Source organism: Bufo gargarizans, chromosome 2 (genome assembly GCF_014858855.1).
Source record: "Bufo gargarizans isolate SCDJY-AF-19 chromosome 2, ASM1485885v1, whole genome shotgun sequence".
Classification (NCBI taxonomy): Eukaryota; Metazoa; Chordata; class Amphibia; order Anura; family Bufonidae; genus Bufo; species Bufo gargarizans.
Genome location: NC_058081.1, coordinates 250,595,813 through 250,619,426, shown reverse-complemented (window position 1 = coordinate 250,619,426; position 23,614 = coordinate 250,595,813). Strand labels below are relative to the sequence as shown.

General features: G+C 44.3%; 1 long non-coding RNA gene across 1 annotated transcript; it reads right to left on the bottom strand.

Annotated features, from left to right (window-relative positions):
* Positions 1-2,181: 2,181 nt before the first annotated feature.
* Positions 2,182-3,503, bottom strand: LOC122927754. The gene is made up of 3 exons (XR_006387818.1): positions 3,467-3,503; positions 2,712-2,790; positions 2,182-2,346 (listed from the first exon to the last, which is right to left on the bottom strand). It is a non-coding gene; the product is annotated as an uncharacterized LOC122927754 (long non-coding RNA).
* Between the last annotated feature and the right edge of the window lie 20,111 nt (positions 3,504-23,614).

The following is a 23,614-nucleotide window of genomic DNA, read 5'->3' as shown; positions in this document are numbered from 1 at the left end:
GGATAAAGTCCAAGAAACCTTTGTCCAGTGTAATAATCTGAATCTGCCTGCAGCCCACAGGTTCTCTGGCTGAGGCCTTCTTCAGGTGTTGTTAAAAGTGGAGAACTCCTTTAGCAGATTCTAGGTCTTTGTTATAAAGGGTCCCAGAATCAAGGCGGGGAATTGAGAGTCCGCCTGCTGGGCAGGCTGTATTCCTGAGGTGAATGTCAGTTCTGAAATATGGCATGTGCCATATTGTGGGATGTCTCCGCTGTACACAAGTAACAAGCACATATTCACATTCCCCACAAAATATGGAGTTCAGGGATACCAAATATGACTATTATACCTGGTTCTATGATGGGGTAACGCCATAACTTAACCTGGGCATCTCCTAGAGTTCTGGTTGTCATATGTACATGTCCAGTGTATTCTGAGTGACACGATGATGTAATTTTTACGTCCGTAAGATGCATGGTCTCTCTTAAAAAGGTAAAAATCATATCTCACATTCATTTGTCAATCTAGGAACCTTGGTGCCGGCCTGTCTGCATTCAGCTAGCTTACAAGCCCCTTATGGCAGCGACACCAAATGGCTCCCCCCAGGTGTAGTCTTCACACCTAGCTGTGATATCTCTGCAGAAAGGGAAGCTCTTTTGTCAACCTAAGGAAGCCAGCTGTAATTGCGTTATCTGCTGGGCATCTATTGACTGACTTGAACAAAAGGACTATTTTGTTCTCTGGGTACACAGGAGGAGACGCTCTGAGTAATCAAATTGTAGGTTCTGGGGCCTAGGGAAATAAATACTGTTTAATAGATCTACCGATCAATAAGGGAGAGTAATATTGATAATATTGGGAGGACAGTTCAATATTCTCGCGGATCATCTGTGACAGAGGGTGTTATTGTAACATTAGCACATAATCTTATACCATAATTATTGGTAGACGCCCAACAGCCGTGCATCACACAAACCACAAAAAGACAGGAGAAATGAAACCTTTAGTAGAAAGAGGATCTTAAACTTAGAACAGCATAAACTAGCATTTATACAAATAGAACAGCAGGGGGGGGTGGTCCGCTGAATCCCCCCCGCCCAGCGTGCCTGCAAAGAGCTGACACTTGTCTAACATTTTAATCACCTCTAATTGAACTCTGGTTCAGATAGGTATAGGATATACAAGATGGAGTTCTATCTCTCACAATTCCCCCATTTTGAGAAATCTGTGAACTGTTACCGCCCAAAGGTACTTCGGAACAAGCTAATCCTATTCTGCCCTAAGGATTCCCTTCAGGGGGAACAGTACCACAGATACTCTCAATAATCTCAATATTGTATCCCCTTCTTACAAACTTTATTAATAAACATATCTATGTCGGAATGGGGTATTATAAAGGTTGCAGGAGTAAGCCGGGCGATTGTACATAAACCATTGACATTTCTGAGCAACCATTAGTATGCCTTATGCCCACAGACCAGGAATATATCTTCTGGGACTGCAACCACCGTACTATTAAACAACTGAGTTATCAATTTGGCCAGTCGGACACCTTCTGCCAGTTCTTTTCCCTGACCCTCTGAGGAGTTAGAGGTTATTCCAACAATTAAATTAAAACTAAGATACGGTTGTTGCAGGCCAGATTCTTACTCTTTACAGGATCTATACCAACACCAGTCATTGCAGCCGAATTTGTCATGAGGACTAAAAGACATACCCTTTGACCGTATTTGCAAACAAAAACAGTGTGTCCAACTTGGAAAGCATGACACATTGCACCACATGTTCTCGTTCCAGGGGGTAGAGCTATAATCAGCTGGTGGCCCTAATCTGTTTACTATGAACCAGGGGGGCTCAGCCCATCCTGCAACGGGTAAGGGTATCTCCCTGTTTTTAGTTTGGACTTAACCTGCTTCATGGCTCTGAAAAAAATAGTAGAGTTGGCCAGTTCAGTCAATTCAGATAAACTGAGGGGCATGGCAAAATAGGGCATACTGGCTGAACTCACAGGGCTGTGAGTACAGATCCAACAGTCTGTCACTTTTCATTCATCCCTTCAAACAACACCTGATGGTGCTGTATCAGAACATTGTCTCATTCATCATTCAGTGGACGAAAATCTGCTGACACGCTCAGGGTCAGAGCCACTGTCAGCAGAAGGACCTTCATCCTGTGGTTCCAAGATTTTCTTGCAGTAAGAAGCGTGTATCCAGTTGGGTTTTCCTTCAACCTTTACAGCGGTGTGGGTGGTCAACAGTTCTTGAAATGTACCATCGAATCTTGGAACTAGTCCTTTTCTCGCATGTCTTTTTATCACCACCCAGTCTCTGGGCTGCAAGTTGTGAGTTCCTTCTATTAAGTCAGGATCTGGAAATGAAGCAAACACCTGTTTATGCGTGTATTCTAGCCTTTTTGTGAGGGCCCGTATGTAACTGGTCAGACTGTCATTATTCAGCTGCTGGGGAAAGTACAACGCTAACCTAGGGGCACTTCCAAACAGGATATCAAATGGGGACAACCCTGTCCTCTTGTTTGGGGTAGTCCTTACTGAATAAAGAGCCAGAGGCAAGCACTCTATCCAGGGCCCCTGGATCTCCCGCATGGCCTTTTATCCATTCAAACACTCAACTCGGAAAGCGTGGACCACCCCTAATGCCTGCATAACTTCCCTCTTCACTTCAACTGCGGAATGAGAACCTCTATCTGACTCAATGACTTCAGGAACACCATACCTGCATATCAGTTCACTGACCAGTTTCTTTGCCGTATTCTTGGCATTTGCTTTGGCTATTGGGTAGGTTTCCGCCCAACCTGAAAAGAGATCAACACACACGAGAACGAATTCATACACACCTACCTTTCGTAGTTGTATATAGTCTATCTGCAGTCTCTGAAATGGGTAAAGTGGCCTGGGGAGGTGCTTGCTTGGAGTCTTCCCCACTTGACTGGGGTTATTCAGTGCACAGAGAAAACCCTAGAGCAATTCACCCTGTATTAACCACACTTACCATGGCACCTTTCGATAGGTGAGTGGGCCCGTGGGCCGCTGAGACATCATATGATAGAGGGCCCTGGGTAGGCATATTTTTCCTGACACTCCCCAGAGTCCCTGCCCATTTGGCACTGCTCCTCTCTGAGTCCAGGAGGTCTTTTCTCCTTCATCTGCCTATGCAGACAGTTTAATCAACACATCTTCAGACATGTGGTGAGGCTGCAGGGCTCCGACATGGATTACCTCAGGTTTCCAAGGCTTCACTGCTGCCTCTTTTGCAGCCCTATCTGCCCTGTTGTTGCCCCTAGCCTCATGGGTTTGTTGTCTGGTATGTGCCTTAACCTTGACAATGGATACTTCCTCTGGAAGCAGTAGTGAGTTCATTAGTTCAAACAGTGAGTCTTTGTTTTGGTTTTAATGGGCTGACCTGCAGAGGTTAAAAAGTCTCTAGCCTGCCATATGGGTCCATAGTCATGTGCAATACCAAAACCATACCTAGTATCTGTATAGATGTTCACCTTCTTCCCCTGAGACAATTTACACGCCTCAGTGAGTGCCTTCAGCTCTGCCTCCTGTGCAGACATGTGCAGAGGGAGTGGTTCAGCAATGGCTGCTACCTCATGCTGTGTGACCACTGCATATCCAGTGTGGAACCGGCCATCCTCTCCCATATTCCTGCTTCCATCTATAAAACACTCATAATCAGGGTTATCAAGAGGTTTTTTATGAGAAAATCCAGAAGTTTCTTGTTGCATCAACTGTATACAATCATAAGAAGCATTTTCAGCTAAATAAGACAAAAGGCTACCTGTGCTACCCTCCCCCATTTCAGAATCTGTGATCGGTAACAAAATAGCAGGATTCAGGGTAGTAAATTTTTTTAAAGAAATTAGGAGTGCACATTGGAGTCTGAGTTGTCTAGCCATATAAATATGTTTTGGTTGCACTTGTGTGAGTATGTCCTGTGTGTTTGCACAACTGTATGTTTCCATCCCCCCCCCCCCTGCACTTCCTGAAACTCAAACAAATTTCTAAAAAGTAAATTGTGAGCAGGGGGGTGAGTGTGGGTGCTAGCTATACACAGAAACTGCCATGTCTTCACAGCTGCTCATTAATTTAATTGCCTGCACTGCCGCGACTGCCCTGACACAGGAGGGGGCGCCGCGGGCAACAGGGTCTAACCTGGCTGACTGTGATCCTGAATTTCAGAACAGAAGAAGTTAAATTCCTCATCATATTTTGGAATACTCAGGGCTGGGGCTGAGGTTATGCACAGCTTCATTGTATGAAAATTATTCACTGTCTCTTCTGTCAGGTGAAATGGGTCAGATAACAGACAATCACACAGAGGCTGCATTAACATGGAGGCATGTCTAATCCAGGGGCAACAGTATGACACCAGCCCCCTTAGGCTTTGTGCTCCTTTGGGCACTTGAATCCTTTCAACAGCCCCCCTTCTATCTGGGGTTTTCAAAATTGTCACCTTGTTAACTTCTCTAGGAACATGAACCATCCTGTAACTGACAGACGACCCCTGGGTTTCTTCTTTAGTAACAATTGGGTAACAACCGTACTGTCTTATCTTTAGTTTAACTGGCTCAGATTCACTGACTTTTTCTCCCATAAATCCCACAGCCGGTACATAACAAGGGCTTAACTGATAAGGCTGCAAGAAACTCTTTCCTACTTTATCTCTCTCACTATTTATCTGGAAGTTTTCCTCTTCTGCTCCCCGGACTTGTTTGGTATGGTCCCCATGGTCTGTCTCAGTCCAACCCAGGATTTGGGTCTGGCTCAAAAGGCACTCTAACACCCCAAATCCTGAATTACATAATTTGCCGGCCGGGCTTCCCCTAGGTCATCCTCCCTCGGATCATAATCCTTCTGGTACACCTAGTTAAATCGTTACCTTAGGTCCTCCTGCCTCAGACAGTCCTTCTGGTTCACCTACTCTAGATCATCCTCCCTCGGACAGTCCTTCTGGTTCACCTAGTCAGGACTTAAGCACAGACCACCTTGAGGACCCATTAGATCTATAATAACCTCAACACGGGGTGTCCCTTACAAGTACCCAACTCTCTGTCTTCATATGTTCTCTATCTCAGCAAACAGAGTTCCTACGGGTTCTGCAGCAGTAATTCTTGCATGTACATTTAACCCAAACACTTCTCACTCCCTTAGAAGGATGGCATTAACAACCGGACTTGATGAGTCACATCTTCAAAGAATCAGTATGGGAATTTCCTCTGCTACATTGCACAGTTTTTTTTTTTCTTCTTCTGAGGGTAGACACAATCAACAAGTATACACAATAAAGATAAACTTTTCAACTTCTTGTTTACCCACTTGAACATTAACAAGACTAAAACAAGTGGCACCTCCCCAAAGCAGGGCTCACCTCACTGGCAGACAGGATTATTCTACTCCGGCTTCCACAGTTGGCCTGCCGGCCGGACCACCCTCTCTGCCCCTTCGTCTGGCAATTCCTTCAGACTCTCACAGGCAGAAATCTCTTATGGTCTACATCAGTCCTGTCCCTGCGCTCAAAGCGCAACCTCCTGCCAGGGGGATTCTCTTGCCCTGGTTAATTGCTACCTGGGAGGCACCTGACACACAACACAAACCACAGAAAACACAGAGAAGAATATCCAGAATAGAGTAAATGCTCCTTCTTAGTCTGGTTCTAAAGACCCAAAATGTCAACACCAGTTACTACTCACAGTATGATCATCATCCAGCAGACAGACAGCCGTGATGTAATGAAACAAAGCAACTAGAGGCAGGCAAGATTGCTTACCTTCTCATGGGGCTGCAGTCCCCTCCTCAAGTGCCTTTCGTAACGCCCCGGAGGTCATTTATGCCGGCTACCAATGCTTCATTCTCTCTCAAACAGCCAGTTTCAACCTCACAAACTACTTTTATACATATGTCAACAACTCCATTGCATCCATGATCCCTAATCCAACCACCATAAGTTTGTTTGAACTTTTCCCACACTTCCACTAGAGTCTTTTCTGTCTTGTAACCCTCTGGGACACTAAGATTATTAGCCATATCTGTCAGTTGTCCACAAGTTTTGTAACAGTGTACTCTAGAAGACTAAAATTATTTTTCCATGGAACCCAACTCAGAACACAGAACTTACCCACTATATACCTAGTGTATTCTGCACTGAGCCTCAACTCATTCAACCCCCAAATAAGTGCAGAATACACTAGGTATATAGTGGGGAAGTTCTGTGTTCTGAGTTGGGTTCCCTGGAGAAAAATGTTTAGTCTTCTAGAGTACACTGTTACAAGTGAGGAAGCTTGAGAGAAGGACTAGGAGAAACTGACGTCAGGAAATTGTATTCTTTGGTGTTGAATGACAAAATTTGTGGACAACTGACAGATATAGCTAATAATCTTAGTGTCCCAGAGGGTTACAAGACAGAAAAGACTCTAGTGGAAGTGTGGGAAAAGTTCAAACAAACATACAAACCGGATTCCCAAAAAGTTGGGACACTATACAAATCGTGAATAAAAACTGAATGCAATGATGTGGAGGTGCCAACTTGTAATATTTTATTCAGAATAGAACATAAATCACGGAACAAAAGTTTAAACTGAGAAAATTTACAATTTTAAGGGAAAAATATGTTGAATCAGAATTTCATGGTGTCAACAAATCCCAAAAAAGTTGGGACAAGGCCATTTTCACCATTGTGTGGCATCTTACAACACTCAACAGACGTCTGGGGACCGAGGAGACCAGTTTCTCAAGTTTAGAAATAGGAATGCTCTCCCATTCTTGTCTAATACAGGCCTCTAACTGTTCAATCGTCTTGGGCCTTCTTTGTTGCACCTTCCTCTTTATGATGCGCCAAATGTTCTCTATAGGTGAAAGATCTGGACTGCAGACTGGCCATTTCAGTACCCGGATCCTTCTCCTACGCAGCCATGATGTTGTGATTGATGCAGAATGTGGTCTGGCATTATCTTGTTGAAAAATGCAGGGTCTTCCCTGAAAGAGATGATGTCTGGATGGGAGCATATGTTGTTCTAGAACCTGAATATATTTTTCTGCATTGATGGTGCCTTTCCAGATATGCAAGCTGCCCATGCCACACGCACTCATGCAACCCCATACCATCAGAGATGCAGGCTTCTGAACTGAGCGTTGATAACAACTTGGGTTGTCCTTGTCCTCTTTGGTGTGGATTACATGGCGTCCCAGATTTCCAAAAATAACTTCGAATTGTGACTCGTCTGACCACAGAACAGTCTTCCATTTTGCCACACTCCATTTTAAATGATCCCTGGCCTAGTGAAAACGCCTGAGCTTGTGGATCTTGCTTAGAAATGGCTTCTTCTTTGCACTGTAGAGTTTCAGCTGGCAACGGCGGATGGCACGGTGGATTGTATTCACTGACAATGGTTTCTGGAAGTATTCCTGAGCCCATTCTGTGATTTCCTTTACAGTAGCATTCCTGTTTGTGGTGCAGTGTCGTTTAAGGGCCCAGAGATCACGGGCATCCAGTATGGTTTTACGGCCTTGACCCTTACGCACAGAGATTGTTCCAGATTCTCTGAATCTTCGGATGATGTTATGCACAGTTGATGATGATAGATGCAAAGTCTTTGCAATTTTTCGCTGGGTAACACCTTTCTGATATTGCTCCACTATATTTCTGTGCAACATTGTGGGAATTGGTGATCCTCTACCCATCTTGGCTTCTGAGAGACACTGCCACTCTGAGAAGCTCTTTTTATACCCAATCATGTTGCCAATTGACCCAATTAGTGTTAATTGGTCTTCCAGCTCTTCGTTATGCTCAAATTTACTTTTTCCAGCCTCTTATTGCTACTTGTCCCAACTTTTTGGGGATTTGTTGACACCGTGAAAATTTGAATCAACGTATTTTTCCTTTAAAATGATACATTTACTCGGATTAAACGTTTGATCTGTCATCTACGTTCTATTACAAATAAAATATTGACATTTGCCATCTCCACATCATTGCATTCAGTTTTTATTCACAATTTGTTTAGTGTCCCAACTTTTTTGGAATCCGGTTTGTATGTATAAAAGTAGTTTGTGAGGTTGAAACTGGGTGTTTGAGAGAGAATGAAGCATTGGTAGCCGGCATAAATGAATAGTGTCACAGTCAAAAGTCTTACCCAATAATCACAGGAATATCATCTCTTTAGAGTTCTTTACTAAAAACAGGCTGGACTGTAAATCAGCTTTTTAGACTCCAACTCCACACTGATTTGGACAGAGAGAAGATGAGGCACAGGTTTTAGCAAGATAAAGTATCTTACCTTGCAGCGCTGCTTTAAGTGGATCTGTACACCCTCGGACAGTCTGTCACCGCCAGGTCTCTGAGAAGTTCTGACAGACGTTCTTCAGTACCTCCTGCATGATGTTCTTTTGTTTTAGTTTCTCTTTGACATCTCTTCTCCCTCTTCCAGCTGTCATCTATTAGCAGTGATTGCCACCCTTTATATCCCTTCCCATACTGCCTCACTTTGCGGTTTATACTACTTCCTGGATTGTGCTCACTGCTAAAAGTTTGCTACTGCTGGTTTCTCAGATAAGTCTATCCCTTTATTTTTATATATACTTATATTCACTTTCATATAAAAGTACCTTCTCTCGGCCTATGTTGCATAAATCGGATAAAATAAAAATCATGTGCTGGATCCCTATCTAATTTAATGTATGTCTTCTGATCCGTCAATTGTTTCCGACATTCTTTATCATAATCCTCTGTATTTTGAATCACTACCGTCTGGATGCATAGCTGTGGCTGCGAAAATGTAATTGAACTGGACTGGTGGGAACAAAATTGTGTTCCTGGGCGTGATGAGGTGACCTTTGTTTTTACCCCATGTCAACACTGGTGCAAGAAGACACCGTTTGATGACAACAAAGTACTCTGGGGTAGCTGGTCTGTATTTGGACCTCAAATAGGTTTTATTTTGCAGGAGATACTGGCCCGTGCTGTCAATAAATGGACATTGGGGTGTGATTAGGTGCAGAAGGCCGTCATTTGCACAGAAGCAGTGTGTCAAAGTGGTTCTATCAAGGCAGAGATTGATCAATTATTTCGGCCGAGAAATCACAGACAGATGCAAATAGTGCTCCCAGTGCTTGAATTCCTCATTTGCATATTTTTTTAGAGTTGCTTTTTCAGCCATACCGGACCTACTACATGAGAAATAAAGGTGTGGTTTTTGTCTGTGTCATCGGCCCTACCAGGATATATGCCTGGTAGGGTAGGCTTGAACCAGGTGACAGAGCCTCTTTAAAGCATGGGCGTGACCTTTGCTGGCAGGCTTAAAGATATTGTACTTCGTGACACTAGCAAAATAAAGTTAAAAAATAATAATTTTTATTTATAAAAAAAAATTCCAAATTTAACAAAAATTTGTAAAAAATTGTAAATTTCCAAGTTTCAATTTCTCTACTTCTATAATACATAGTAATACCTCCAAAAATAGTTATTACTTTACATTCCCCATATGTCTACTTCATGTTTGGATCAATTTGGGAATGATATTTTATTTTTGGGGGATATTACAAGGCTTAGAAGTTTAGAAGAAAATCTTGAAATTTTTCTGAAATTTTCAAGAACCCACTTTTTAGGGACCGGTTAAGGTCTGAAGTCACTTTGTGAGGCTTACATAATAGAAACCACCCATAAAGGTATTCAAAACTGATTTTACAAACTTTGTTAACCCTTTAGGTGTTGCACAAGAGTTATTGGCAAATGGAGATGAAATTTGAGAATTTACATTTTTGGGAAAATTTTCCATTTTAATCAATTTTTTCCAGTAACAAAGCAAGGGATAACAGCCAAACAAAATGCTATATTTATTGCCCCGATTCTGTAGTTTGCAGAAAAACCCCATATCTGTCCGTAAACTACTGTACGGGCACACAGTAGGGCGTAGAGGGAAAGGTGCGCCGTATGGTTTTTGGAAGGCAGATTTTGCTGGACTGTTTTTTTTACACCATGTCCCATTTGAAGCCCCCCTGATGCACCCCTAGAATAGAAACTCCTTAAAAGTGACCCCATCTAAGAAACTACACCCCTCAAGGTATTCAAAACTGATTTTACAAACTTTGTTAACCCTTTAAATGTTGCACAAGATTTAATGGAAAATAGAGATACAATTTCCAAATTTCACTTTTTTGGTAGATTTTACCATTTTAATATTTTTTTTTCCAGGTACAAAGCAAGGGTTAACAGCCAAATAAAACTCATTATTTATGGCCCTGATTCTGTAGTTTACAGAAACACCCCATATGTGATCGTAAACTGCTGTACGGGCACATGGTATGCCGCAGAAGGAAAGTAATGCCATACGGTTTTTGGAAGGCAGATTTTGCTAGACTGTTTTTTTGGACACCATGTCCAATATGAAGCCCCCTTATGCACACCTAGAGTAGAGACTCCAAAAAAGTGACCCCATTTTAGAAACTACGGGATAGGGTGGAAGTTTTGTTGGTACTAGTTTAGGGTACATATGATTTTTGGTTGCTCTATATTACACTTTTTGTGAGGCAAGGTAACAAGAAATAGCTTTTTGGCACAGTTTTTTTACAACATTCATCTGACAGGTTAGATCATGTGGTATTTTTATAGAGCAGGTTGTCATGGACGCGGCGATACCTAATATGTATACAATTATTTTATTTATGTAAGTTTTACACAATGATTTCATTTTTGAAACCCAAAAAATCATGTTTTAGGCCTCTTTCACACAGGCGTCAGTTTTTTTGCCCGGATAAGAGGCGGGTGCGTTGCGGGAAAATGCGCGATTTTTTCGCGCCAGTACAAAACATTGTAATGCGTTTTGCAGTCGCGTGAGAAAAATCGCGCATGTTTGGTACCGAAACCCGAACTTCTTCACAGACGTTCGGGCTTGGGATTCATGTTCTGAAGATTGTATTATTTTCCCTTATAACATGGTTATAAGGGAAAATAATAGCATTCTGAATACAGAATGCATAGTACAATAGGGCTGGAGGGGTTAAAAAAAAATAAAAAAGTTAACTCTTATCCTCTTGATCGCGTCGTTCCCGGTCTCTTCTTTACTAGCTGTGGGCTAAATGACCTGTGGTGACGTCAGATCACATGCTCCAATCACATGGTCCATCACCGTGGCGATGGAGCATGTGATCTGACGTCATCAAAGGTCCTTTACCTGTATTTAATGCTCACCACAGGTCCTATTCAACAAAGGCTACAGAAGGAGATGCTGGGCACTTGCTTGCGGATGCTATGCGATTTTAACGCACCCCATTCACTTCTATGGGGCCTGCGTCGCGTGAAAATCGCACAATATAGAGCATGCTGCGATTTTCACTCAACGCACAAGTGATGCGTGAAAATCACCGCTCATGTGCACAGCCCCATAGAAATGAATGGGTCAGGATTCAGTGCGGGTGCAATGCGTTCAACTCACTCACATGTTGGGGTGCAATATGACTTTTTGATCGCTTGCTATTACACTTTTTGTGAGGTAAGATGACAAAAATTGCTTTTTTTACACCGTTTTTATTAATATATTTTTTACGGTTTTCCCCTGAGGGGTTAGGTCATGTGATATTTTTATAGAGCCAGTCGATACGGACGTGGAGATACCTAATATGTATACTTTTTTTTATTTAAGTAAATTTTACACAATGATTTCATTTTTGAAACAAAAAAAAATCATGTTTTAGTGTTTCCATAGTCTAAGAGCCATAGTTTTTTCAGTTTTTGGGCGATTATCTTGGGTAGGGTATGATTTTTGTGGGATGAGATGATGGTTTGATTGGTACTATTTTGGCGTACATGCGACCTTTTTGATCACTTTTATTACCTTTTTTGGAAAGTAAGGTGGGCAAAATTTCAATTTTCTCATAGTTTTTATTTTTTTATTTTTATGGCGTTCACCGTGCATAGAAAGTAACATGACCGTTTTATAGATCAGGTCATTACGGACGCGGCGATACCTAATATGTGTAGTGTACTTTTTTTTTTTTTTATTCAGTGATAAATATGTTTTTTTATATCTTAACTTTTTCACCTTTTTTTTTACATTTTTTTGACCCAGACCCACTTGGTTCTTGAAGATCCAGTGGGTCTGATGTCTGTATAATACAGTACAGTACACTATATAGTGTATTGTACTGTATTTTACTTACACTTTGTCTGAACAGATTTATGCCTTTAGCACAGATCTGTTCAGCACCATGGACAGCAGGATGCCTGAGAAGGCGTCCTGTTGCCATGGGAACCTTCCCTGTCTGCTCAGTTGTGGCCACAACTGAGCAGATGGGGAAGGGTAAGGAGGGGGGCTCCCTCTCTCTGTGACCCGACCCTGTCTGGGGGCTGCAAAGGCACAGCAGCCCCCCGATGGGAGAGGCAGGGAGCTCCCGACTGTTAACCTTTGCTCTTCCATATCGCGGTCCGTACAGAACACGGTATGGAAAGGGTTAAACGGCTGACATCGCATCAGAGATGTCAGCCATTTATACCAGAGTGTCAGCAATGTGCTGACACTCTGGTATACCACTGGACGCCAATGATTATTCAAGAGGAGGCGGGCGGGGGATCGCCTCCCGCACCGCCTGCAACACCCGCCTGCAAATTTTTTTTATTTGGGGCATTTTAAAGTTCAGGGTCCAGGTCAGGGACCGCGGGGATCAAAATCTGCAGAAAGCACAGCAAACCGCATGTCTGAATTGACCTGCGGTTTGCTGCGATCGCCGATAGGGGGGGTCATATGACCTCCCCGGTGTTGTGACAGGATTCCTGCTGAATGATTTCAGCGGGCATCCTGTTCTGATTAACCCCCGCAGCTCGTTTTAAACTCATGGCGTACCGGTACATCATGGGTCCTTAAGGACTCGGGAAACATGCCGTACCGGTACGTCATGCGCCCCTAAGGGGTTAACAATGTATTGTGTGGTATTGTATAATCCTGTATTAATCTATCTGCAAAAATCCCTGTTACCAGGCAGATTAGGTGTAATTTATACATGCCACCACTAGATGGGGATATAGCTTAGGTATTATATATACCCAGGTCAGGCCTAGTGAGACAGATTAGTTGAGACCAGAGTTCAGATTAGTGGAGACAGGTCAGTGTGGAGTTCAGTATTTAATAGACTGATTCTGGAAGTGAAAGAGTGTAGATCCAGCACTTCTGCTCTAATGAAAGTCTAGTCCAGAAAGGGACAAGGAAAAAGGACTTATATACCTCCAAAGGATAAAAGCCACAAATCAGGCATCAAGGACCTTTGGGATATTCAGTTGAAGGATACCAAAGCCTCCGGCAACCTCACCCAAAATTGCATTGATATCGAAAATAACCACGGCTTTGTGCTTACTGGGGTGAAAAAAATACATCTTTTTCATATAGTGCTCATCTGGGATTAGACGTGCATAAGTGAGTGTCACATTTAGGCCAGAAATAAGGCTTTGTGCTTACTGGGGTAAAAAAAATTACATCTGTTTCATATAGTGCACATCTGGGATTAGACATGCATAAGTGAGTGTCATAGTTAGGCCAGAAATACAGCTTTGTGCTTACTGGGGTGAAAAAAATAAATCTGTTTCATATAGTGCTCATCTGGGATTAGACGTGCATAAGTGAGTGTCACATTTAGGCCAGAAATACAGCTTTGTGCTTACTGGGGTGAAAAAAATACATCTGTTTCATATAGTGCTCATCTGGGATTAGACGTGCATAAGTGAGTGTCACATTTAGGCCAGAAATACGGCTTTGTGCTTACTGGGGTAAAAAAAATTACATCTGTTTCATATAGTGCACATCTGGGATTAGACATGCATAAGTGAGTGTCATAGTTAGGCCAGAAATGCAGCTTTGTGCTTACTGGGGTGAAAAAAATAAATCTGTTTCATATAGTGCTCATCTGGGATTAGACGTGCATAAGTGAGTGTCACATTTAGGCCAGAAATACAGCTTTGTGCTTACTGGGGTGAAAAAAATACATCTGTTTCATATAGTGCTCATCTGCGATTAGACGTGCATAAGTGAGTGTCACATTTAGGCCAGAAATACAGCCTGCGCCTACGCGATCATTAACGTCCTGAGGGCAACAGCCTCAAACGTCTCACTGGGCATGCTCCGAGCCCAGTGTTGTGACCTGAGCGCTGTTGCCCTCAGGACGTTGATGATCGCGCAGGCGGTACTGCGCCTGCGCGAGTTTTCTGGCCGCAGACAGGAAGGAGGACGGGGCATATCTATAAGGTAGATTATGACGTGGGGAGGGGGCGGAACCGTTTGCCGGGCTGTGGGGGGTGTTTTGATTATCAGGAGGCTGTCTTGGGCACTGCAGGGGGGCGTCACTGGGCACCAGAGAGTGAGAAAAACGCCCCTCTGGGCACCTTGGATCCTAATTAGCATAACATAAAAATCGCTTTTACATCAAAACTACTAAACAAAATAAAGTAAAAAGAAGAGTCCAGGAAATAAGCTACTTTAGTCAACATAGCGATGGTGCCAGCTTAAAATCGTAAAAGGAGGTGACAAAATCCCTTTAAACATAAGCAGTTCCTATGTACTTATACATAGGAGCTGTATGTTATAAGTACATATGTGATGCCAGGAGTATGAGTACCTAGGTACTACTACTCCTAGCATCACCTATGTACTTATAATACCTGCAGTCCCTATCTAGTTTTGCATAGGGAATGCAGGTGGTAAGAGTACATAGTGGATGGTAGGAGTAGTAGTCCTAGGTACTGCTACTCCTAGCTTCCACTATGTACTTATACTACTTGCAGTCCCTATGTACTTTTCCACAGGGACTTCTGGTAGCATAAGTAGAAAGTGGAAGACAGGAGTAGTACTCCAAGGTACTACTACTCCTTGCATCACCTGTGTACTTATACTACCTGCAGTCCCTATGTACTTTTGCATAGGCAATGCAGGTAGTAAGAATACATGGTGGATGGTAGGAGTAGTAGTCCTAGGTACTGCTACTCCTAGCTTTCACTATGCACTTATACTACTTCCAGTCCCTATGTACTTTTCCACAGGGACTTCTGGTAGTATAGGTAGACAATGGATGACAGGAGTAGTAGTATGAAGTACAAGATTATGTCTGCCACTAATTTTATTAATTTTGTAGAAAAAAAAATATATTACCAATAAAAGAAGAGAGCGCTAGCGTTAGTGACACGGCCGTCTGCCTGCCCGCCTGCAAACCCGCCAGACAGACAGACAGGAGTTAAAGCATTCTGACCTATAAAAAAAATAAAAACTGTGCTAAATAAACAATTTTTCTGTCACCTTACATCACAAAAAGTACAACAGTAAGCGATCAAAAAGGCGTATGCCCAACAAATAGTACCAATCTAACCGTCAAGTCATCCCACAAAAAATGAGCCCCTACCTAAGACAATCGCCCAAAAAATAAAAAAATTATGGCTCAGAATATGGAGATACTAAAACATCATTTTTTTTGTTTTAAAAAAGCTATTAGGCCTCTTTCACACTACAGTATGTCCATTTCAGTGTTTTGCGGTCCGTTTTTCACGGATCCTTTGTTCCATTTTTTTGCTTCCGTTGTGGTTCCGTTTCCGTTCCGTTGTTTCCGTATGGCATATACAGTATACAGTAATTACATAGAAAAAATTGGGCTGGGCATAACATTTTCAATAGATGGTTCAGAAAAAATGGAACGGAAACGGAAGACATACGGATGCATTTCCGTATGTGTTCCGTTTTTTTTGCGGACCCATTAACTTGAATGGAGCCACGGACCGTGATTTGCGGGCAATAATAGGACATGTTCTATCTTTTAACGGAATGGAAAAACGAAAATACGGAAACGGAATGCATATGGAACACATTCCGTTTTTTTTGCGGAACCATTGAAATGAATGGTTCCGTATACGGAACGCAAAAAACGGACCGCAAAACGGAAAAAAAAACGGTAGTGTGAAAGAGGCCTTATTGTGTAAAACTTCAGTAAATTCAAAAATTTAACATATTAGGTATCGCCGCATCCGTAATATCCTGCTCTATTAAATTATCACATGACCTAACCCCTCAGGTGAATACCGTTAAAAAAAAAATTGTAAAAAAGCCATTTTTTGTCACCTTACATCACAAAAAGTCTAATAGCAAGCGATCAAAAAGTCATACGCATCCCAAAATAGTGCCATTTAAACCGTCATCTCATCCCGCAAAAATCATACCCTACCCAAGATAATCACCCAAAAACTGAAAAAAATATGGTTCTCAGACTATGGAGACACTAAAACATGATTTAAAATAAATGTAATCATTGTGTAAAACTTACATAAATAAAAAATAGTATATATATTAGCTATTGACGCATCCGTGACAACCTGGTCTATAAAAATATCACATGATCTAACCTGTCAGATGACTGTTGTAAATAACAAAAAAGAAAAACAGTGCCCAAACAGCTATTTCTTGTTACCTTGCCTCACAAAACGTGCAATATAGAGCAACCAAAAATCATATGTACCCTAAACTAGTACCAACAAAATTGCCACCATATCCCTTAGTTTCTAAAATAGGGTCAATTATTTGGAGTTTCTACTCTAGGGGTGCATCAGGGGGGCTTTAAATGGGACATGGTGTCAAAAAACCAGTCCAGCAAAATCTGCCTTCCAAAACTGTATGGCATTCCTTTCCTTCAGCGGTTTACGACCACATACGGGGTGTTTCTGTAAACTACAGAATCAGAGCCATAAATATAGAGTTTTGTTTGGCTGTTAACCCTTGCATTGTAACTGGAAAAAAATTATTAAAATGGAAAATCTGCCAAAAAAGTGAAATTTTGAAATTGTATCTCAAAGTTCGTAAAATCAGTTTTGAATACCTTGAGGGGTGTAGTTTCTAGAATGGGGTCATTTTTGGCTGGTTTCTATTATGTAAGCCTTACAAAGTGACTTCAGACCTGAACTGGTCCTTAAAAAGTGGGTTTTTGAAAATTTCTGAAAAATTTCTAAACTTGCTTCTAAACTTCTAAGCCTTATAACTGTCACGGCCTATGCTGTGTTTTGTGACACTTTTCTTCACTTGGTTGCCCGTATGGCTGATCCCCAGGACATGATTGCCACGCATGCCGTTGCCCGCGGCAACAGGTGAAGTATGGGTTTATGTGTGTACTTCCCCTTTAAGGTGCCGTCTTTCCTTGCCTTGTGTTGGAAGGGTTAATTCCCTTCTGTGTGTGTGAACACTGGGTGTGTCTGTTGGGTGTGGCTACTTGGGCCTATAAAGCCTCAGTGTATATCTGTAGTCTGAGGGGTACTTCAGCCATGGTTAGCTGGAGCAGCCTCCTGTGTAATTCCATCTGCCAGTGGGGGCCACCCTTGTGGTCATAAGCTTTATGTATGGTGTTAAGTAGATGTTTCTTTGGTCTTTTTTTATTGCAGCATATGGTTTCCTGGTTTCCCGTGTGATGTGTGTTGTGTGCTGTGTCTCTTGTGTTGTTGTGGACAGCAGCACTTATACATGAGTTCCGGGCTCTGTGTCGGTGGCAGGTAGGTGTGGTACTAGTCTCACTTACCTGCCATTGCCATATGTCTGTTTCTGTTTCCCCTGTCTTTATAGCTTGGCCAGTGAGACTCCTGTTCACTTTTTTTACTCGAAAAATCGGCAAAGTAATAATTGTGTAATATTCAAATTTTTGTAATGCAAATTTTTTACTGCGAATTTTTCAACTTACATCTATTAGACAAAGAAGAATTGCTCTATATTTGTTTTTTTTTTTGAATATTCGCTATATTGCTTTAACTTTGTTTTTTTGAATATTCGCAATATTCTAAAACAAGAATATATAGCAATATAGCGAATACTCGAAAAAAAATGAATATAGAGCAATGTTGCTAATATAGTTGTAATTTTTTTCTCATCTGAAGTTCAGATTGGAAAAAAAAGACAACTATAAAAAATAAAGATTATTGCACAATATTAGCTAAATGTATCTATATTAGTTTTTTCCGAATATTGCTATAACTTAGGTTTTTCGAATATTCATAATATTCTAAAACAAGAATATATAGCAATATAGCGAATACTCAAAAAAAATGAATAAAGAGCAATTTAGCTAATATAGTGCTATAATCTTTTTTTTTATAGTTGTAATTTTTTTCCAATCTGAACTTCAGATTGTAATAGCAATATAGCGAATATTCAAAAAAAAAATCGAATATAGAGCAATTTAGCTAATACAGTGCTATAATCTTCTTTGTCTAATAGTTTTAAGTTGAAAAATTTGCAATAAAAAGTTCGTATTACGAAAATTCGCAAACAACACTACTCCTAAAGTCAAATATACTGCAGCCTTCTCATTGGCCCACAAGCTAGAAGCAGGGAGGGATCATGTGTACTGATTAAAAAAGAAATTGAATATTTGAAATTATGAATATACACTCACCTAAAGAATTATTAGGAACACCATACTAATACGGTGTTAGACCCCCTTTTGCCTTCAGAACTGCTCAGGTAGCCCATGGCATTTAAACAATGGCCAATTGGCACTAAGGGGCCTAAAGTGTGCCCAGAAAACATCCCCCTGTCGGGATTCGAACCCGTGACCAGCCACATCCCAGGCAGTAGCCCTGCTTACTAGGCTACCATCCTCTCTGGACATTTCTCCCTGAAACCTATTAGTTAACCTCAGTCTTGCCAAGCCTTGCTCATCACTCTTGATTCCCCACACCTGGTACTTCCCTATATAAGTCCAGCCCCTTGCACTCTAGCTTGCTGATTATTGAGCTCCTGAGCCTTGATCAAGCTTCTCCTCATCTGCTGCTCTTGCTACTTGCTACTACCACTGCTGACCAGGAATTGCCTACCGACTACTCTTCTGCTTTGCCCCTACCTGCTGAACTGCTACCACCGTTGCCATCCGGATTGTCTGACCACGCTTACTGCCGCCTGCCCTGACCTACCGCCTGCCTACCGACTACTCTTCTGCTTTGCCCCTACCTGCTGAACTGCTACCACCGTTGCCATCCGGATTGTCTGACCACGCTTACTACCTGCCTGTGGTCCTTGCCACTGGGCTCCACTCCTACCTCCAGCCAGCTGTCCTCTGACTCAGGTGAGCCTGTAGGACTGTTACAGAATAATCAGCCACACTATGGAGTCCGCAATGGCCACTCTGCGTAAGCAGGTCTCTGAACTTCAAGAATTTGGTACTACATATCAGGAGAAATTTGCCCAGCTCCAAGTCGTAGTCCAAAGCCAACAGAGCGAGATTATTGAACTACAGAGGCAACTCCTGGACGTCCGCGGCACGGCTGCAGACACCCGCATGCCACTCCCATCAAGATTCGGCGGTGACAGACGCCAGTATCGGGGGTTTCTAAACCAATGCCGCATCTATTTTCAGATGTACCCGGCCCCCTTCACCACCGAGAAAAAGAAGGTGCTATTCATGGTCAATCTCCTGACGGATGAAGCATTAGCATGGGCATCACCATACGTGGAGACTAACAGTCAGCTCATGAACAACCTAAACAACTTCATCACCGCAATGAGCCAAGTCTTCGACGACCCCAACCGCTGTGCGACAGCCGAGGCACGACTACATAGTCTGCGGCAAGGGAGACGCTCCGTCGCCGAATACACCGCTGAGTTTCGCCGTTGGGTCACGGACACCACCTGGAACCCAGCGGCACAGAGGAGCCAATTCCGGCGAGGCCTGTCCGAATTAATAAAGGACGAACTCGCCAGAGTTGAGGCCCCGGACGATCTGGACGACTTCATTCAGTTATGCATCCGGATAGATCAAAGACTCTCCGAGAGGAAGAAAGAAAGACTCTGGTCCTTGGACCACAGACCCACTTATTCCTTCTCTTCCACCGCCCAGCGCGACGCCCGGTCAGCAACTGAACCTATGCAGGTCGACGCTCTACGTAGGTCTCTATCCACAGCTGAAAAGGAGAGACGGCTGGCCGAAAACCTCTGCCTCTACTGTGGGGAGCCGGGTCATTTTGCCATCAAATGTCCTCATAAGATCCGAAAGACTATTGCCATCACGGAACTAAAGGAGCAACCACAGACTCCAACCCCACCAGCAGCCCCTGAAAATAACAACACGGCGGCTCATGGATCCCACTTCATCGTCCCCATCCTCATCGAGATTGAGGGGCGACAACTCCCCTGTTCAGTGATGTTAGCCCCCTGGGGCGGGAGGCAACTTCATGGACCTAACCTTCGCCCGCGAAAAGAATATTCCACTGACAATCAAGGCAGCCCCCGTTGACCTGGAAACCGTCGACGGATCCCCACTCTCCTCGGGGCCGGCCACTCACGAGACCACCGAACTACAACTCCTCATAGAACCAGATCACTGTGAAAAGATCCACTTCTCTCTGATCGCCTCCCCGAAGTTCCCAGTGATCTTGGGCATCCCATGGTTGGCCACCCACAACCCCTCGGTGGACTGGGAAACCCGCTGCATACGATTCCCGTCCGAGTTCTGCACGCTAAATTGCTCCCACAAACCCGTCCTTCCACCCGAAGACACCACCATCTCAAAACTATTTGTCAAGGATCTGCTACCCCCTCAATACAGCGAGTTCCAGGATGTCTGCGACAAGAAAAACGCAGACAAGCTGCCACCACACCGACCCTACGACTGCCCTATAGAACTGTTGCCCGGGGCCGAAATACCCTTTGGCAGTATCTACTCCCTCTCAGAGCCTGAACTCAAGGCTCTGAAAGAGTACCTGGACGAGGACCTGAGGAAGGGGTTCATCCGGCCCTCCACCTCTCCCGCGGGAGCCCCCTTTTTCTTCGTAGAGAAAAAAGACTCCTCCCTGCGTCCCTGCATAGACTACAGAAAGCTTAATGACATAACCGTAAAAAACCGGTACCCGCTCCCACTGATTTCCGAACTCCTTGAGAGACTCCGGGAAGCGAAGATCTTCACCAAACTCGACCTTCGAGGGGCCTACAACCTCGTCCGAATCCGCCCTGGGGACGAATGGAAGACCGCCTTCCGGACACGTTATGGTCATTTCGAGTACCTGGTCATGCCTTTCGGACTCTGCAATGCTCCCGCCACCTTCCAGCACTTCATTAACGACGTCCTCAGGGACATGCTGGATCTGTTTGTAGTCGTTTACCTGGACGACATCTTGATCTTCTCTGAAGACCTCGAGCAGCACCGCGAACACGTCCGCAGGGTACTGCAGAGGCTCAGACAGAACTCTCTCTATATCAAGCTAGAGAAATGCGAGTTTGAGCGAACCACCACTCAGTTCCTCGGATACATCATCTCCCCAGAGGGCCTAAGTATGGACCCGGGGAAGGTCCAAGCTGTGATGAACTGGCCCGTTCCGAAAAACGAGAAGGAGATACAAAGATTCATTGGCTTCGCCAACTTCTATCGGAAGTTTGTCCGGAACTTTTCCAAGGTCATAGCACCAATCACCCAACTCACCAAGAAGGCAGTCCCCTTCTCCTGGACACCCGAGGCCCAGGAGGCCTTCACCAAGTTAAAACTCCTCTTCACTTCTGCCCCAATCCTAATCCACCCGAACCCCGAGCTCCCATTTACAGTCGAAGTGGATGCATCAGACTCTGCGGTGGGGGCAGTTTTGTCACAACGGACAGGGGAGAGGATGCTATTACACCCGTGCGCATATTTCTCCCGCCAGATGTCCCCCTCTGAGAAGAACTATGACATCGGGAACAAAGAACTACTGGCGATCAAGGATGCCTTCTCCGAGTGGAGACACCTGCTGGAGGGAGCCACCAACCCCATAATCGTACTAACTGACCACAAGAACCTCGAGTTCATCCGCAGCGCTAAGAGACTCTCAGCCAGACAGGCCAGATGGAGCCTATTCTTTTCCCGCTTCAACTATCTCATCACCTATCGCCCTGGATCAAAAAACGGCAAGGCTGACGCCCTTTCCAGAATGTTTTCCGAGCCCTCACAGAGTAACAAGGGCCAAAATAACATCTTGCCCGAGAGAAGGGTCGTAGGGGCCACCTACTCTAAAGAACTCCTGGGCACAATCAAAGAAGGATATGAAAATGACCCCTTCCTCTCCCACCCCACAGGCAATGTCAGCCTTACGTTTAAGAACGGTCATTGGTTTCATCAGGACCTACAACTATATGTACCAGAAATCGCACGGCTCGAAGTGCTCAAACTCAACCATGACTCCAAGGTGGCCGGCCATTTTGGCACAAGAAAGACCCAGGAGCTTCTCTCCCGCTCCTTCTGGTGGCCAACATACAAGGAGGACATCAAGAGGTACATCTCCTCGTGCACGGTCTGTGCCCGCAATAAGACTCCTCGTTCCTCTCCCGTGGGTCTGTTACAACCTCTCCCGATTCCCTCCCGCCCCTGGGGCTCGATCTCCATGGACTTTGTGGTAGACCTTCCTCCTTCAAAAGGGATGAACACCATCCTGGTCGTGGTCGACCGTCTCACCAAGATGGCCCATTTCATCCCCTACAAAGGCCTACCCACAGCCAAACAGACGGCCGATCTTATTCTCAGAGAGGTCTTCAGGCTGCATGGGATCCCGAACGACGTGGTCTCCGACCGAGGTGTACAATTTGCCTCAAAGTTCTGGAAGAACTTCTGCCTGGCGCTCGGGGTTAAAGTGAACCTGTCCTCTGCTTTCCACCCTCAGTCAAACGGGCAGACGGAGAGAACTAATCAGACCCTAGAGCAATACCTACGCTGTTTCAGCTCCCACCTGCAGGATGACTGGCTTGATCATCTCCCCGCGGCCGAGTTCGCCTACAACAATGCTGAGCACAGCTCAACCAAGCACAGCCCCTTCTTTGCTAACACAGGCTCGCACCCGGTGTTCATTCCCCACCTACCCGTTGCCTCCACCCTCCCAGCAGTGGCCGAACGCCTAACAACCCTACAGGAGGCACAAGAGAACATTATAGACAACCTCCAGCTTGCCCAGAGGCGCTTTAAACAGGGAGCAGACAGACGTCGCAAACCCACCCCGGGCTTCCATGTGGGAGACAAGGTATGGCTGTCCACCAGGAACCTCAGATTGAAGGTCCCCTCCAAAAAATTTGCCCAAAGATACATGGGTCCGTTCCGGATCACCGCACAAATCAACGAGGTCACGTTCCGGCTCGACCTTCCGGACTCCATTAGGGTGCACCCTGTCTTCCATTGCTCTCTCCTCAAGCATTACGTGGAGAACACCTTCACAGGCCGCCACTCGCCCCCACCACCACCCGTGAGGGTACAGGGTGAAGAAGAATACGTTGTCGCAAAGATCCTCGACTCCAGGATCCACCGGGGAAGACTACAATACCTAATTGGGTGGGAGGGTTACCCTCCCGAGGATAACTCCTGGGAGCCAGAAGAGAATGTCCACGCCCCCAGACTGGTAAAAGAGTTCCACCAACGGCACCCCGGTAAGCCTGCCCCTGCGGTGCCCGGAGGTCACCTTGGAAGGGGGGGAGTACTGTCGGGATTCAAACCCGTGACCAGCCACATCCCAGGCAGTAGCCCTGCTTACTAGGCTACCATCCTCTCTGGACATTCCTCCCTGAAACCTATTAGTTAACCTCAGTCTTGCCAAGCCTTGCTCATCACCCTTGATTCCCCACACCTGGTACTTCCCTATATAAGTCCAGCCCCTTGCACTCTAGCTTGCTG